The sequence below is a fragment of the Pleurodeles waltl genome, chromosome 4_2 (assembly GCF_031143425.1).
Source record: "Pleurodeles waltl isolate 20211129_DDA chromosome 4_2, aPleWal1.hap1.20221129, whole genome shotgun sequence".
Classification (NCBI taxonomy): Eukaryota; Metazoa; Chordata; class Amphibia; order Caudata; family Salamandridae; genus Pleurodeles; species Pleurodeles waltl.
In genome coordinates, this window is record NC_090443.1 from 519378623 (window position 1) to 519397281 (window position 18659).

Genomic DNA, 18659 nt, shown 5'->3' on the forward strand with positions numbered 1-18659 from the left:
GATTTGGACGGCTCTGAGCTTGATGGTTTAAAACCACCTCTGAACTGGGGCCTACGAAAGGTTCCCTGAGTAGGGGCAGTGTAAAGGGAACCCATAGCCTTAGCTGTATCAGAGTCTTTCTTTAAATTTTCTATGGTGGTATCTACTTCTGGGCCAAATAAGTGTTGTTTATCAAAAGGCATATTGAGCACTGCCTGTTGTATTTCAGGTTTGAACCCTGAAGTTCTTAACCATGCGTGCCTTCTAATAATCACACTGGTGTTGATACCCTTTGTTGCTGTGTCTGCTGCATCTAAGGCAGATCTAATTTGGTTATTAGAGATAGCCTGGTCCTCAGTAACTATCTGCTGTGCCCTTTCCAGTGTTCTGGTGAAAGTAAAGAACTCCTCCATTCCATCCCAATGAGCTCTATCGTATGAGAATTTGCAATCCTTTAGTGATTAGTAGCTTGAGTTGCTACTCTTTTCCCCGCTGCATCAAACTTACAACTCTCCTTATCTGGGGGAGGAGCATCACCTGTGGATTGGCTATTTTCCCTTTTCCTTGCTGCACTGACAACTATAGAGTCCGGTGGCCATTGTTGTGTTATGAAAAGTGGATCTGAAGGTGCAGGTTTGTACTTTTTGTCTACCCTTGGTGTGATAACTCTAGCCTTCACTGGCTTCTTGAAAATGTTGTCTGCATGTTTCAGCATGCCTGGGAGCATAGGTAGACATTGATACTCCTTGTGAGTGGATGTTAATGTGTTAAATAAAAATACATCCTCAATGGGATTTGTATGCAACTGCATGTTGTGATATGCAGCTGCCTAGCTATGACCTGATTGTAGGCAGTGATGTCTTCAGGTGAAGATGGCCTATCCGGATATGAATCAGGATCATTGAAAGGTATGGGATCTGAATCATATAAATCCCATAGATCTACTTTGTAATGAGTATCACCTAAATCATCCCAAAGTGTCTTGATAGGGGACTTTAGGGGAAATTGTGTAGGTGAAGGTGGTGGTGGTGGAGTATCTGGTGGTGGAGAAGCAGTAAGTAAAGGAGAATGTGGTGGTGAAGGCTATTGTAGTGCCTTTGGTTTCTCCTTGTGCTTAAATATTCTAGCAGGTAGAGGTGCAGCTTCTAGAGACTCTTGAAAGATAAGTTTCTCTCTGTTGTAGGAGGAGGAGAGGCAATCATCCTTCCAGTGTCTTTGTGTATCTGGATTTTTCACTGTTTAGAGTCCATTACTTCTAATATGGGCCTTATTTCCGAAGACTCCACTGTAGTTGGAGCATATTCTCCACCCACAGGTTTCAGCTCCGAAAGTCTGGAGACCGAATGTTTTAGTCAGGCTGAGAATGTCAGCTCTGAAATCAATGGCAGTCTTTTCGGCTCCTAGGTGAAAGGCTCTGCTTTTCAACTCGATCCTGAAACAGGTGTTGCATGCTGTTCATTCGGCGCCGAATGCACTTTGGTCTTCGGCGACTGGCTGTCCCCATCCAAATCTCATTCCGAATCAGAATCTGTGATGGAACTGCAGCTTGAGCATGTTCTTCTCCAAAAATGTTGGGCGTTTGTTCCGACAACTTGGAGGCCATCTCCAATCGACATGCTCTTTGATCCCTAAGAGTTTTCTTTGAGAGGATGGATCGACACTCTTCACAGCTTTCTTCTCTGTGATCCGGAGAAAGACAGAGGTTGCACACTGAATGCTGGTCGGTGTAAGGGAACTTGGTGTGACACCGAGGGCAAAAGCGAAACGGAGTCCGTTCCACCAGCCTGACATTGCTCGACAACCACAACTTGAAGTAGGCCCAAGATGGGGCATTTAATCGACTCTACCAGAGTGAGAGGAAACACGTCCAAACCCGATGGCAGAAAGAAAACAACCTAACAAATGACTCGATGCCCATGCGCACTATCAACAAGAAGAAGAGTCACTTGATCTTGTGACTCAAAAAATCTTCTTAGAAGAAAAACAACTTGTAACACCCTGAGCCCAACATTAGATGGCAGACTTATGCAAAGCCTGTGTATCTGCAACTACACATGTCATCGAACATATATATATATATATATACATATATATATATATATATATATATATATATATATATACACAAGATTCACACTTTTTAAATAATTAAAATGTTGGTAAATTAAAACATAATTAAAATGAAAAAGGTCCAACAAAATTAACATAGTAACTAAGAAAACATGATGTATTAATTAATAAATAAGTAAGTGATAATAATATCAGTTAACAAATAATTGTAATTAGTAATTCATTATTACTTAATTAACAACTAATAACTAATTAACTTCTGGCTCTATACTCCCACAAACCCAACAACCCACAACTAATACATAACATAAAAATAAAAGTTCTCAACAATTTGCATATTTATAATTCAAATACATTTTTTATTAAAAATTAACAATTGACTAATAATTATCTAAAACTTAACTTTCATCCTATAACTCTGCAAACCTCACAGGCCACTAATATATAATATAGAAATATAATTATCAAACAATTTTTATAATTATAAATCAACTAAATATGTTAAAGAATATTAATTAATAATAATTAATTAATGGTTAATTATCTTCCCACCATATACCCCCGCAAACTTCACAACACTATAAATTGCTATTAACAAATAAAATGTAAAAAAAATAATCACTTAACATTTCAAACTATATTTAACAATATTACCAATAATCGCATAAACAGTATACAACATAGATAACTAAACTACAACTAAAAAACATACAGCTATAGTTTTTACAACTATGTTATTGAAAACGATATTAAGGACACAGATATTATTGTAAATGAATATACTTACCTAAAAATCAATATTAATGTCAATGATATTTCTGCTTCACAACATTTTTGTATCACAATATTAAAAATAATTATAATAATAATAATAATAATAATAATAAAAAAACAATATATGTGTGACTTGATTTTTTTTTGTCAATATTTTTTCAAAACACAGAGGGAGCAGCATAAATAGCTGCTCCCTCTAGGCAAGCGCAATATGGGGGTCATTCTGACCCTGGCGGCCGGTGACCGCCAGGGTCACCGACCACGGGAGCACCGCCAACAGGCTGGCGGTGCTCCCGAGGGCATTCTGACCACGGCGGTTCAGCCGCGGTCAGAAAGGGTAAACCGGCGGTCTCCCGCCGGTTTACCGCTGCCCCATTGAATCCTCCATGGCGGCGGAGCGCGCTCCGCCGACATGGGGATTCAGACACCCCCTACCACCATCCTGTTCATGGCGGGAAACCCGCCATGAACAGGATGGCGGTAGGGGGTGCCGCGGGGCCCCTGGGGGCCCCTGCAGTGCCCATGCCAATGGCATGGGCACTGCAGGGGCCTCCGTAAGAGGGCCCGCAAAGTATTTCAGTGTCTGCTTTGCAGACACTGAAATACGCGACGGGTGCAACTGCACCCGTCGCACCCCTGCAACTACGCTGGCTCAATTCTGAGCCGGCGTCCTCGTTGCAGGGGCATTTCTGCTGGGCCGGCGGGCGCTCTTTTGGAGACGGCCCAGCGGAAATGTCTGAATGGCCGCCGCCGGCGGCGGACCAAAGTCTGAATCACCCCCAATGTGTCCTGTTTCCCTGCCCATATCAGTGGAGGAAGGAAAACAGAATACAAGTCTGCTCCAAGCATTTTCAAAGCTCCTGCTGGCTGGGAGCAGACTTTGGGGGTCATTCTAACCCTGGCGGTTGGTGATAAAGCGGCGGCCAACCCGCCAACAGGCAGGCGGTCCAAAAAATGGAATTCTGACCCTGGCGGGAACCGCCAACACAGCCAGCCACATTAACACTCCGACCGCCACGGCGGGACCGACAAACAGCGCGGCGGTCACCGCCAACAGGCAGGCGGCAGACAATGTACCGCCCACCCTATCACAACTCACCAATCCGCCACCTTTTCCGGGTCGGGAGCCCCGCCGATAACAACACGGCGGAAACAGACTACGAACGGGAAAACGCTCACCTAGACACACTCCACGAGGAAGGAGGACAGCATGGAGCCCGAATTACACATCCTACCGGCTATTGTCTACCTGCTCATCTACCAGGAGTACGAACGCCGGCGCAGACGACAACGGTGAGTACTGCACCTACGACACAGGGGAGGGGGGAGGAGGAAAGCTTACGGGACAACACATACGCGATACACCCACCCCCCCAACCCACCCCCCCAATACCTACACACCAATGCAGAGCAACAAGTCAGAGTGACACCCCCTAAACCCCCCGGAAGAATGCAAAGACATAATTCAAATGAAGTTTAAAATTTATGTATAAAATAGGTTAATTTAAGTCATGGTAAATATGCCATATGAAATATACAAAAGTAATAATGAACATAGTACAAAGTATAAACATAGTCAACAAGTTCCGCACAGTCCGTTCAATATCCATAGTCCGTGGGCCAATGTGTACAAACACATGGGCCAACCCCACACAGGAGACCGGAAACCATTGGAGAGAACACTGCTGGGGCATCAGATGAGAAAACAACAGGCACCTCAGGGGGAAGGGAAAGGGGGGCAGCTCAGCCACATGAGTCCACGACGCCAGATCCACGAGGGGCCTCCATGCCCACTGTACCATCCTCGGGAGTGCAAAGCCACAGTCCATCAGATGGATAACCGACTCCACTGGTATTGGAGGAGGCATGGTGCCCAGAGTGCTTCGTGAACACCTGCTCGACACAGAACCGGCACTGTCAATGGACCAGCGGTGCTTGAGACAGCGGTGCCCAGCGGAGCGGTGCTTGAGATGAAGGGCCCAGCGGAGCGGTGCTTGACAGGAAGGGCCCAGCGGAGCGGTGCTTGAGACGGCGGGGCCCTGGTCAGCGGTGCTCTTCACGGCGGGGCCCTGTTCAGCGGTGCACTTCACGGCGGAACCCTGTTTAGCGGTGCCTGTCTTGGCGGGGCCCTCTTCAGCGGTGCTCCTCACGGCGGGGCCCTGTTCAGCGGTGCCTGTCTTGGCGGGGCCCTCTTCAGCGGTGCTCCTCACGGCAGGGCCCTGTTCAGTGGTGCTTGTCTTGGCGGGGCCCTGTTCAGCGGTGCTCCTCACGGCGGGGCCCTGTTCAGCGGTGCTCCTCACGGCGGGCCCTGTTCAGCGGTGCTCCTCACGGCGGGGCCCTGTTCAGCGGTGTCTGTCTTGGCGGGGCCCTCTTCAGCGGTGCTCCTCACGGCGGGGCCCTGTTCAGCGGTGCCTGTCTTGGCGGGCCCTCTTCAGCGGTGCTCCTCACGGCGGGGCCCTGTTCAGCGGTGCCTGTCTTGGCGGGGCCCTCTTCAGCGGTGCTTGTCCGGTCTTTCAAGGGAGCCAGACCTGGCCAAGACTCCCCGCTTATTCGCCCTCCGACCTAGCGGTAGCGGGGCCCTCCTGTGATGGGGTCTTGTGCCCCTGGGTGTCGTCCATCACACCCGGTATGGGGCTGGTGGGGCCCTCCTGGTGTGCTCGGCTGCTGCATGTCTTCTCCGCCCTGCTGCCCTTGCCCTCCTTCGCTGCAGCTCTCGGGCCCTTGCCTCCCTTAGTTGATGTGGCAGGTGATGTGGCAAGGCCACTCTACGTGGTGGCAGCCGTCTCAGGCTTTTCGCGCCGGCCCTTAAGTTTTCTTGTCCTCTTTCCAGGGGGTGGGCTGGCTGTCCCCTTGCTGCTGGCCGATGTTCCTTCCCTAGGAGCTGGTGGACTCCAATAGCCCTGCACTATGGTGATACTAGATGCAGGGCTGGTGGTGGCTGAGGTGCTCTTTGGACTCTTACCAGATGGAGGGGGTGGGTCAGGTGATGCAAAGAGGTTAATTTTGGAGAGGAAAAGTTTTTTAGGAGCAATGGGAACGGTAGGTGCAGTGGGTATGGGAGTGGAGGAAGAGGATGTGGTTGTAGGAGAGTCAAGTGTGCTGTCTTTGGGTGCAGGTGCTTGGGCTGGAGGCTGTCGTGAGGTGGATGGCTGTTGGGTGGGTGGCTGCCTGCGTTTGTGTGGTTTGGAAGAGGGGGTGACAGACAAAGTGGGAGAGGACACAGGGGACGTGTAAATGGCAGTGGGGGTGGTGACTGCACGTGTGCTGACTGTAATGGAGGGTGTGCTGGTGTTGGAAATACTGGCTGATGGTGGTGTGCATGCAGGTGTGAGTGGAGACGTCACAGGGAGGGAGGAGGGAGACGAGGAGGAGGGGGACACAGAGGTGGTAGTTACTGTTGGCATGTCTGCATCTGGGCTGGTCGTCTGGCTCCAGGGAGACAGAGCTGCTGTCATCACTGGGGGCCTCTTCTGGGGGTGGGATGGACATCTCTGGACCCTCCGTGGCGGTGTGGTGGCGTTCGGGTCCTGCAGGGGTATAAAGGTATGGTTATTGCTTCTGTGTGTGGCATTTCGTGTGATGGGTTGGTGTCCGTGTACCCATGTGCAGGCATTTCCTTGTGGGGGCTTTTGTGAGGGTGGCTTGTGGGGGTGATGTGTGTGTGCAGTGGGCATGCTTTGGTGATGGGTGTCCATGCTTTGGGGTCGCATGCAGGGCTTGGTGTTGGGATGGGTGGGTTGTGATGGTGAGGCTTTTGCTAGGGGTTGGTGTGATGGGGGAGGGGGTGAGGGTGGGGGTATGATTTGGCATGCAGGTGGGGTGGGGGTGGGAAGCAGTAGTGAAGATTTGCCTTACCAGAGTCCATTCCTCCGCCTACTCCTGCGAGGCCCTCAGGATGTGTAAGACTTCCTCCTCCCACGCGGTAAATTCTGGGGGAGTAGGTGGGGGTCCGCCGCAAGTCTTCTGCACCGCAAAGTTGTGCCTTGATACCATGGAACGCACCTTCCCCCGTAGGTCGTTCCATCTCTTCCTGATGTCCTCCCGATTGCGTGGATGCTGTCCCACCGCGTTAACCCTGTCCACTATCCTTTGCCATAGCTCCATCTTCCTGGCAATTGTGGTGTGCTGCACCTGTGCCCCGAAGAGCTGGGGCTCTACACGGACTATTTCCTCCACCATGACCCTGAGTTCGGCGTCACTGAACCTGGGGTGTCTTTGGGGTGCCATGGGGTGGTGTGGTTGAGGTGTGGGGTGGCGTTTGTGGTGATGAGTGTGGTGCATGTGGTGGTGTGTGGTGTTTGGTGCGTGGATTCTGTGTGGGTGATGGTGTTGTGTGCCTCTGTGTTGTGGGATTCTCTATTCTGTGCTCTGTCTCTAGCCTTCGTCAATGATTTCGGGTGGTAGGGGCTTGTGGGTGATGTGGGTGTATGTTTTATATTGTGTTGGGTGTGTGGGAGTGGTGTTAGTATGTGTATCAGGTGTGTGTATTTCGAACTGACCAATGTGGCTGAGTTTTCTATGGGTGTGTGTATTTTGACCGCCAATGGAATACCGCGTTTGAAAGACCGCCGCGTGGATTTGTGGGTCGGAATGGTATGGGCGTATTTCTGTTGGCGTGACGGTGGAGGTTTGGTCAGCGCCATTTTTTCGCTGACCTTTGGTGTGGTGGATTATTGAGGATGTCGGGTTTTCGGCGGTTTGCCAGTTGCGGGTCAGAATGACCGTGGCGGTTTACCGCGGCCGCGGCGGTGTTATGGCGGTCTTCTGACCGGCGGTAAGCGCCTTTTACCGCCAAGGTCAGAATGACCCCCTTTGTCTTTCCTCCAGCATGGCAGGGGATTTAAAAGGGCTCTTGACAGGAAGGAGTAAACACAGGTTTCCCTGTCTCCGTCAGGGTGGGCAGGTAAAACGCTGTGGGCATCCCTGAGACACAACTAGTGAGCTGGTCCTGGAGGATGGGGTACCCAGGGCCATAAATGGCTAAGGGAGGGGGCCCTGTGGTGGCCCTCCCTTTTTCAGAAAGTTAGTGCCCTTTTCAAGGCTGAGGGAAGAGGGTCATGTGCTCCCTGCTCCCTTTTTAGTGATTTTCAGTCTCGGGGTGGGCAACTTTCCTCACCCATGAGTCCCAGAACACAGCCTACTCCTCCAATTCATTCCTACGATTGTGCCACAAGGAGGGCATAGTTGAGCTGGATATTTGGTGGTCTAGCTGCTTATCTAGCAGTAGTAGGGCCAAAACTGTATCCATTATTATAGCTCTCAAATGTTCCAAAGGGAGTCTGGCTAAGCTGTGTGTGGAGCGGGTGGTGCTGAGAGGCAGTCGTTGGTAACTGGGTCTCCATTATAAGCCAGCAAGGGGGGCAGGTCTCGTGTACCCAGAAACCACCAGGTTTCCTGAGAGACCAGGAATGCTTATTGGTATCTTGGCTAGTCAGGGAGGTTTATTGCTCCACAGGATTTACTGTTCTTCAAAGTGATCATGAAAATTCTTGCTTTCTTTCCCTTAAAAAAAATATATATTTATATATAGTTATCCACTGATTTGAAAAAGGAGGGGGTAAGGGATACATGAATCCTACTGGTTAGAAAGTTGACCAGAGTGCCACCATCATTTTAACGGTATCCACCCATCCCCAGCAGGTAATATTTTTGAGGGACCATGTGTTGAGTATGTCTTTTATTTTGGTAATAGTTTTGTGTTTATAATGGAGATGAGTTTGATAGCATCTGTTTGTCACTTCAGGCCCAAGTTACCAATCATTGCATGTGTACAGTGGACATTAAGGGTCAACTCGGTTTTGTCCTTGTTCAGAGATGAACTTGCCACTAATGAGTACCTCTCTATCTCCTTCATAATGATGGGAATAGCCAGTGGAGCTTTATCGGTGAACGGAAGCACATCGTCAGCATAGGCTGCCACCACTTGTCTTCCTGAACTAAAAATGAATACCTGCTATATCTGGGTTATCTCCGATTGAAGAGATGAATGACTCAATGTCCAACAGAAAAAGAAGAAGGGAAAGCAGATAGCCCAACAAGTGCATTGCGATAGCTCAAATGATTGAGTCAGATGGCCATTGACCCTGACCCTCATTGTTGGATTAGAGTAAAGTGCCATGGTCAAACGTATAAACTCTTCCCAAGCCAGTATCTGTGGAGGGGTGCTTGCAGAAATGATTAAGAGACCTTATTAAAGGCCTTTTCTACAAAGAATGCAAGTGCAGCTGTCAGTGTATGAGTAAATTTAGCTTTTTCCAAAAGACGGCAAAATGACTGCTCTTGTCTGAGGTGAGTCTGCCCCTTAAAATGCCAGTTTGCGAGGTAGCAATCAGTTTCAATATCAATGGCTCCAGTCTGAAGGCCACAATCTTTGCATATACGTTACAGTCCAGATTGATGAGACAGATCGCTCAATAGTTTTTAACATCCAAGTGGTTCTTCCCTTCCTTTTGGATGACTATGATTATGGCCTCAGTAGCTGAACCAGCGATAGAGCCTGATGCTACATATTGTTGAAAAACAGCAAAGTAAAGATTTTGCTACTCTTTTTGCAAAAAGTTTGTAAAAGTTGGCCGAATAACCAACTTGACTGGGTCTTTTTCTGACTCTGAAACTGATACAATTTCGTCCTCCACAACAGGTGCATTAAAATTAAGCGCATCAGCCTGTGACAACTGATGAAGATCACAGGAATCAAGACATTTATTGGTTATAAAGAAGGGTGAGGGCTTGTTGAAGTGTATAGGTTAGAATAGAATGAGCTGAAGGTTGAGGATATAACCTCTCCTACAGAGTTTCTTATTGCGGGTATAAGTGATCTGTTCTTCATGTATTTCAAGTAATTTGCCAATGCTTTCCTGGCTCTATTTCTATTGCATAATTTCCCAGCATTGGAGACTTCGACCCATTACTGGTCTCTTTTACTTAAAATGTGATTCCATTTGCATTGTAAGTCACGTAATTTAGATATGGCTTCTGAGCCCTTAGTGTGTCTAAGCTGTTAGTCCAACACAGTAATCTTTGTCTCTATTCATACAAGATGGTCTGCTATGAATTTGTTTTTGAGTGCTTTTTGATGGATCATAAGGCCTCTAAGCATGACTTTGAGTGTGTCTCATTGCGGGCTTGGAGAGGTGTTATCAATATGTTTCTCTTCTAGGAAGTGGTCAATGGTCTTTGTGATTTCGTCTCTGTTGCTGTCATCCTTCCAGAAGATCATCATTTGGGACATCACTTCAGACTGAAGGGGGCAGGGTGATTCAAAGTAAGGTTCATCGATATACATGTATGGTTCGATATTACTATTGGTTCTAGTTTAGGGTAGTGAGATACGTGAAGTGGACATTTACTGACCATTATATAATCTATCCTGGAGAAGGAGTTATGTGGAGATGAGCAACATGTATAATCGCTGTCTGATGGGTTATTTAGTCACCGTGTGTCAATTAAATTATTATTATTGCAGCAAATTCTCATTTGTTTATGAGAGATATTACTTATACATTTATGTGAAGATAGTCTATTGAGATTTCCATCCAGTGGAAGATTGAAATCTCCTCCCAATATTACCCCAAGGTTGTCAGGTCGTTCTGTTAGTTGAATGCCTAGACCCTTCCAATAGTCTGCAGTGGTATCACAGGGAACAAAGACATTAACAACATAAAATTTTAGGTCTCTCTTTCTAACCCTGGAAATTAGCATTTTACTGTGTGTGGGATTTCACTGCATTGACATATTTTCTTGATATTAAGGTGAGTACCCCATTCCTTTTATGTGGTACTGGGGAAATACCAATCTCTGCAATCCATGTGCTGTAAAATTTCAAATGGATTTTAAGTGTGTCTCCTGTAGCAGAATTATGTCTTCCTTCAGTTTGTTGCAATAGCCGGCAATCGTTCTGCATTTAATTGAATTGTTGAGACCTTTAGTGTTTAAGGAGAGTATTTTAATGGGTAGGGACACTATGTTGATGTAGATTGAAGTGGTTGGATGAAGTAGACATCGTGGATAAATGAGGGTAAGAAGAGCCCCACAAGTGGTTTTGTGTACACTTACGTTAGAGAGTAGGTATAACGGATTCAGTATAAGAGGAGCCAATGTGCAGTGTTGTGATATAGGCCCTCATTACAACATTGCTGGTAAATGCAACCTACCGCCGTCTGACGGCCGCCAACAGCCCAAAGGTCAGTGATAAACTGGCAGTTCCAAAACCCACACTGTTTCGCCAACAGAAATAAGCCCACAGCATCATGACTCACGAATCATCGCTGCGGTCATTCAACCGCCGTAAACCATTGGCAGTACACACTGCTGCGCTCAAAATACACACACACTACCAAAACTACACCACATTGGACAATTCAAACTACACACACCTGACACACATACACACACCACACCCACACATCCAATCCAATATAAAATACACACTCACAATACCCACAACCCCTTACAACAAAAAAAAATATTGCCAACTGAGAGAGAGACAAGCCAGGAGCACCCACTGAATCTGAGCCACATAACACCATCACTCAAACACCATCTACGCACCTCACATCACACACCCCAACACATCACCCCACACACCCTCACACATACCACTCACACTACACCCATGGCACCACAAAGACACCCCAGGTTCTCTGAGGAGGAGCTAAGGGTCATGGTGGAGCAAATCATCCGGGTAGAGCCACAGCTATTCAGATCACAGGTGCAGCAGACATCCATTGCTAGGAAGATGGAGCTATGGCGGAGAGTCGTGGACAGGGTCAACGCTGTGGGACAGCACCCCAGAACAAGGGATGACATCAGGAAGAGGTGGAACGACCTACGGGGGAAGGTGCGTTCTGTGCTTGCAAGACACCAGGTAGCTGTTCAGAGGACTGGCAGTGGACCCCCACTTCCTCCCTCACAACTAACAACATGGCGATCATGCATCCTGAGGGCCTCACAGGAGTAGCAGGAGGACTGGACTCTGGTACGTCAAATCTTTACCACTATATTTCCCACCCTACCTGTATGCCATCACAAACTCCTACCCCTACCCTCACGCCCATCACTCCACCACCTCACATATACCCCACCATCACAACCCTCCCATCCCAATACCAAGCTCTGCATGCAACACCAATGCATGGACACCCATCACAGACCTGCATGGACACCCACCACCACAGCATGCGCACTAGTGAAAATCACTTAGCCAAACCAAGCACAAATCACACAATCCAAAGCTGCCTTGCTAATAACAACCATAGAGGGAAACATATCCATGCACAAGATGGCACACGCAGATACAATAACACTGCATTTACATCCCCACAGGACCCCCACTCAACGTCACCGGAGAGGAGGTGCTAGCCACATCCAGTCCCTCCACAGAAGAGGCCCACAGTGATGACAGCAGCTCTGCACGCCTAGATCACGATGACCAACCTGGCCCATCAGGGACCTCTGGACAGTCGGTGACCCTGCCACAGTCCCAAACCACCACAGAGCCTCCCCCTCAGGAAACACCAGCACAGCACCCACCCAGCGAGCCCATACCTCTGTCCCCAGGACACATCAATCAGCAGTGTGTCCACCACTACAGGGACCCCAGGCAACCCCACAAACACAAGACAATCAGGGACCTGGGGTCAGTGGCAGTGGGCACACGGTTCAGGTGACAGAGGCACAGGACAACGGAAACTGGGAGGACTGCTGTGCGACAGGGGGAGGACAGGCCCAGGGAACCCACTCTCCACGAGGCACTTGCTGGGATCCTGGGAGCATACCACCATTCCCAGCAGACCATGGGCCAGATACTGTACAAGTTGCAGGAGACCCAGCGGCTGCAGGATGGACAGAACCTGGGGATCAGGGAGGACCTGAAAGACATCCACACCACAAGAGTCACCATTGCAGGGGTGCCGGCAGATATGGCCCACACCATGAGGGAGGCAGTGGCACACCAACGGGCCCCTGACATTAGCCACACCGAAGAACAGCCCTCCACCGCTGGCGCTAGTGGACAGGAGGCCATGCCATAGGAACAACAGGCTACCAGCACCGCACCCCCTGCAGAAGGAGAACCACCCCACAAACGGTCCCTGCAATCCAGGCAGAAGCCAGAGAACATTGCCAAGATCCCCGACAGGAAATAAGACTCTCCTGATTGTCACCCTTCTGTACCACTCTGAACTGCCATTGCTCCCCTTCCTATGCCCCCTTGGACAATGCACCCATGATAAAAATAGACTGGACTCTACGCTGCACTTTCCTCCATCAGCAACCCAGCCCATTGCAATACCCCCTCCACTTTTTAGCACTAAAATAAACACCCTTCTAACAAATTCAAGTATGGAGTCTGTGGATTATTTGACACATGTATTAGTTTCACAAACTGTAAACATTGCATTTCTAATCTACTGTAATATTAACATAGGTATAACCTGTAGTGGGCAGCAGTAACCACACCAGGAGCCAGAGTGGGGCACAGAGATCTGAAAATAGAGATGCCAAAAGGTACAGTAAGTTGCCATAGACATAGGGAAATCAGGCTGCCATGTTCAATGTCAAACATAAAACTACAATGGAAGATGAAGTTACAGTGTCTTACCTGTGTGTCACTGGAAGTACTGTTGAATGAGTGTACTTCTGTTGTCCACATCTTCTTCCTCTGCCTCCTCTTCATCACTGTCCACAGGCTCCACCGCTGCCACAGGACCATCTCCAGGCTCATCCTCCTGCAGAAAAGGCACCTGGCATCTCAAAGCCAGGTTGTGCAACATGCAACAATGATCTGGCACACCTTCTTGGGTGAGTAGTATATGGATCCACCTGTCAGAGGGAGGCACCGGAATCTGGCCTTCAGGAGGCCAAAGGTTCTCTCAATTATCCTCCTTGTTCACCCATGTGCCTCACTGTAACGTTCCTCTGCCCTTGTCCTGGCATTCCTCACGGGGGTCAGTAGCCATGAGAGGTTGGGGTAACCAGAGTCACCTGTAAATATCGAGGGATACTCGTTAGCCACACACTCACCCTTAGTGCCAAACCCACACCCATATACCTACATCAACTGGGTGGGGACCATGGGCTCACCTATTAGCCACACCCGGTGCCACACTGGAGTTGAGACATCACATATGGAATGCTGCTATTCCTCAAGATAAAGGCATCATGCACAGAGCCAGTATACTTGGCATTCACATGGGAGATGTACTGGTCTGCCAAACACACCATCTGCACATTCAGAGAGTGAAAGCTTTTTCTATTCCTGAACACTTGTTCATTTCTCCTGGGGGGGGGGGGGGATCAAATGCTATATGTGTACCATCAATGGCACCAATGATGTTGGGGATATGTCCCAGGGCATAAAAGTCAGCCTTCACGGTTGCCAAACCCTCCACCTGGGGGAATACGATGTAGCTGCCAGGTGTTTCAGCAGGGCAGACAACACTCTGGTCAGCACATTGGAGAACATTGGCTGAGACATCCCTGATCGCATGGCCACTGTCGCTTGGAAGGAACCACTTGCAAGGAAATGGAGTACTGACAGGACCTGCACTAGAGGGGGGATACCTGTGGGGTTGCGGATAGTTGAAATCAGATCTGGCTCCAATTGGGCACACAGTTCTTGGATTGTGGCCCTATCAAGTCTGTAGGTCAGGATAATGTGCCTGTCCTCCATTGTTGCCAGGTCCAACAGGGGTCTGTACACGGGGGATGTCTCCATCTCCTATTCATCCTCAGAGGTTGAACTCTAGGGTAAAAAACGGTGAGCAGAGGGTCATATTCACAAATATGTGAAAATAAAAATATATTTCTTCCTTTACAGAAACAGTATGTGAATTCAAGAGTCAGTTGATGTGCAAATGTCTGCTGTGACGCAGTTAGGTGCCATGGCCTGTGCTCCCCTGAAATGGCGGCTGCCTGACCTGTGAGGAGTACAAGTGAAAATTAGGTAATTCCGCTGGCGTTGTGCGCCGTTGTGGTTGGCGGTCGATGACCGCTGCGCAACTTCGCATTGGTTATCATTGGGCCCTATGGGTTCCAGGAGCCAAGGGCGATGTACGCCGGCGGTGACGGTACGCCTCGCCATGGACGTGACCGCCATTTTCTATCTGTTCACTCACTTGCTACCTGACCTTCAACAGGAGAGGACCTACACTGCAACTGCTGCTGTGACCTGTGTCTGGAAGCGACAATAGCTCAAGTGTCTGGGGAAAGGGCCCCTGCCTTCACTACGGAGGAGTTGGAGAGACTGGTGGATGGGGTCCTACCCCAGTACACTTTACTCTATGGTCCTCCAGAAAAACAGTACACTATGAGTATGATGCATGGGCCATGAATGTATGGATTGCTGTGTGTGTGTAAGCCTCGTGTAGGGGGGGCTGAGCGGTCCTGGGCAGAGTGCTGCATGTATGGTGGTCAATGTCTGTGCATAAGGGGATGGGAGGGATATTGTGGGCCATGAGTGTAACAGTCCGAACGGTATGACTAATCCCTTTTTCTATGCATATTTTCCTGCAGGTCAGCGCACATCAGAAAAAGGGTATTTGGCGTGCCATCGCCAAGGAGGTGCGGACCTTGTGGGTCTTTGACAGGTGGAGCACCCACTGCTGCAAACGGTGGGAGGACTTGCGCCGCTGGGCAAGGAAGATGGAGGAGGCCCAGCTGGGGCTGGCCTCCCATCGAGGAAGCGGTCCCCGTTGTACCCTGACCCCCCTCATGTTCCACCTCCTGACAGTGGCCTATCCGGAGTTGGATGGGTGCTTGAAGGCATCACAGCAGCCACAAGGGGGTGAGTACAGATTCAGAATCATGACTACGTGCGTTAAGGTTTTACCTGGGTGGGGGATGTTGGCTGTGGGTGCCCCTAGGCCAGGGCGAACATGGCAGGGTAGGTCCCTTGTTGGGCAGGTTCTGAAGCACTCCCAACTCCAATAGTGTTAGTGGGCATCTACAACTGGGCAGGGTCCTGTGGGATTCAGGTGTGCAGCTAATGGCGTTAGGCAATGTACCCCATGGGCTGGTTACTAGCTTTGTAACTGGTAGTGCATGACCTAGTGCATAGGGCTGATCCCTGTGTGTTGTGTACGCAAACGGTAGTGTTGTTGCTGGCACTCACCAAGTGTATCCTCTTGCTCCCCCCCCTTCTTGTTTTCTCACCCTGTCCTTGTGTGTATTAGCAAAATCTGGCGGAGGAGCAGAGGCACCGGCGACGGAGGGAGCTGCATCCCACATGGGCCTGGAGGCCGAATCCACCGATGGTGAGGGCACCAGTGGGACGGAGGACGAAGGGAGCACCACGACAGAGACAGGAGGGGACACTACCGACAGCGACTCCTCCTCTGATGGAAGCTCCCTGGCGGATACCTCTGTGCCCACCCCAACAACAGGTACAACCCCCTGTGCCAGCACCCCACTCCCAGCAGCCACTCAGCGTGTTTCCCGTGCCCACTGAGCCAGGAGAGTGGGCATCTCCCTCGCCCCAGGCACCTCAGGCCCTGCCCCAGTCAGCCCTGCCGCCCTCAGTGAGGAGGCTATTGACCTCCTGAGATCCCTCACTGTTGGGCAGTGAACCATACTGAACGCCATCCAGGGTGTCGAAAGGCATTTGCAACAAACAAATGCATACCTGGAGGGCATTCACTCTGGCGTGGCGACCCAACAGAGAGCATTCCAGGCTCTGGCCTCCGCACTGATGGTAGCCATTGTCCCTGTCTCCAGTCTCCCCCCTCCAACTTCTTCTACCCAGTCCCAATCCCCTCAACCCCAACCTATCCCAAGCACACCTTAAGACCAGCAATCACCCAAATCAACACACAGAAGTGGTTCAGGCAAACACAAGCACCACACGTCATCTCACAGGCACTCACACAAGCACAATCCCCATGCAGACACACCAACATTCACTGCCTCCACTGTGTCCCCCTCTTCCTCCTCATCAATCCCCTCCCAGTAGCGTCTTCACTCACACCTGCATGCACTACATCCTCATCGACTACCTCCATCACCAGCATGCCTATCACTACACGCCCCTCACTGGCGGTCACCACCCCCACATCCATGCACACGTCCCCTGTGTCCTCTCCCACTGTGTCTGTGACCCCTCCTCCCAAAGTACACAAACGCAAGCACACACCCACCCAACAGCCATCCACCTCACAACAGCATCCAGCTCATGCACCTGCACCCAAACACAAAAGACTGATACCTCCCACAACCACTCTCTCTTCCTCCACTCCCAAACCTTCACCCTCTTCCCACCCCAGTGTCCCTAAGAAGCTTTTCCTCACCAACACTGACCTCTTCCCTAACCCCCCGTCCTTCACCTCGGGCCAGGTTGGCCAGAACCCAGCCCAGCACCTCAGCCACCCAGTCCACGGCCGCTGTGGTTTCTGCAGCTGTGAGAGGCTCCAAGGAGGCACCCGTCAGCCCAGCCATTGTGCCACCAACACCTGCCAAGGTCAGGAAGGGTCCACAACCTGGCACAGGCAAGAGGGGGACAGCATCCAGCAAGGGGAAGGAGGCACAATCAGCGAGCAAGGCCAAGTCAAAGACTCCAGCTGACAGAAGCAAGGAGGCACCACAATCTGCCAAGGATAGCAAGGGGCACAGAACACCAGCCACTGCACTTCAGCCATCCGAGGCTGCAGGTGAAGGCCTGGAGGCTACCACCACAACCGCCAGTATTGCCATCTGCACCGTGGCCAGCACAGCCACCTGCACCGCCGCAAGCAGCACCACTGCCAGCAGCAGCAGCCCCAGTGGGCTGCCGTCCGAGGCTGCAGGTGAAGGCCTGGAGGATACCACCACAACCGCCAGTATTGCCACCTGCACCGCAGCCAGCACTGCCACCTGCACCGCGGCCAGCACCGCCGCAAGCAGCACCACTGCCAGCAGCAGCAGCCACAGTGGGCAGCCGTTCGAGGCTGCAGGTGAAGGCCTGGAGGCTACCACCACCACCACTGCCAGAACCGCCACCTGCAGTTTCACTGAGCAGCCGTCACCGCCGGAGAGCAGTGTGTAGTGGTGACTACATGGGCTGCAGTGCGTCCTGGTCCCTGCAAAAGCTGTTGTTGTGACACCCAGGTGAGAGACTGTGACCTTGTATTCCAAAACATCTGCATCACAGGGCGCAAGGCCCCCTCCAGAACCAGTGGAAGAAGGCATCCACTCAGCCCCTCCTTGCCAGGATGAAGCACACTGGGCACAAGGCCCCCTCCAGAACCAGTGGAAGAAAGCATCCACTCAGCCCCTCCTTGCCAGGATGAAGCACACTGGGCACAAGGCCCTCTCCAGAACCAGTGGAAGAAGGCATCCCCTCAGCCACTCCTTGCCAGGATAAAGCACACTGGGCACAAGGCCCCCTCCAGAACCAGTGGAAGAAGGCATCCACTCAGCCCCTCCTTGCCAGGATGAAGCACATTGGGCAAAAGGCACACTCCAGAACCAGTGAAAGAAGGCATCCACTCAGCCCCTCCTTGCCAGGATGAAGCACACTGGGCACAAGGCCCCCCTCCAGAGCCAGTGGAAGAAGCCATCCACTAGAGAGACTGTGGATTTGCACTCCCCAGGACCAAGCAGTGGGCAAACCACCCACTTGAGAGAAAGTGGCCTTGCACTCCCCAGGACCAAGCAGTGGGCAAACCACCCACTAGAGAGACTGTGGCTGTGCACTCCCCAGGACCAAGCAGTGGGCAAACCACCCACTTGAGAGACTGTGGCTTTGCACTCCCCAGGACCAAGCAGTGGGCAAACCACCCACTTGAGAGACTGTGGCCTTTCACTCCCCAGGACCAAGCAGTGGGCAAACCTCCCACTAGAGAGACTGTGGTTTTGCACTCCCC

At 50.6% G+C, this 18659-nt stretch overlaps 1 protein-coding gene across 3 annotated transcripts in view; it reads right to left on the reverse strand.

Annotated features, from left to right (window-relative positions):
• Nucleotides 1-18659, reverse strand: part of LOC138293039 (dimethylaniline monooxygenase [N-oxide-forming] 2-like) — a 403220-nt gene that overhangs the window by 80382 nt on the left and 304179 nt on the right. The gene's annotated exons all lie outside the window — the stretch shown is intronic.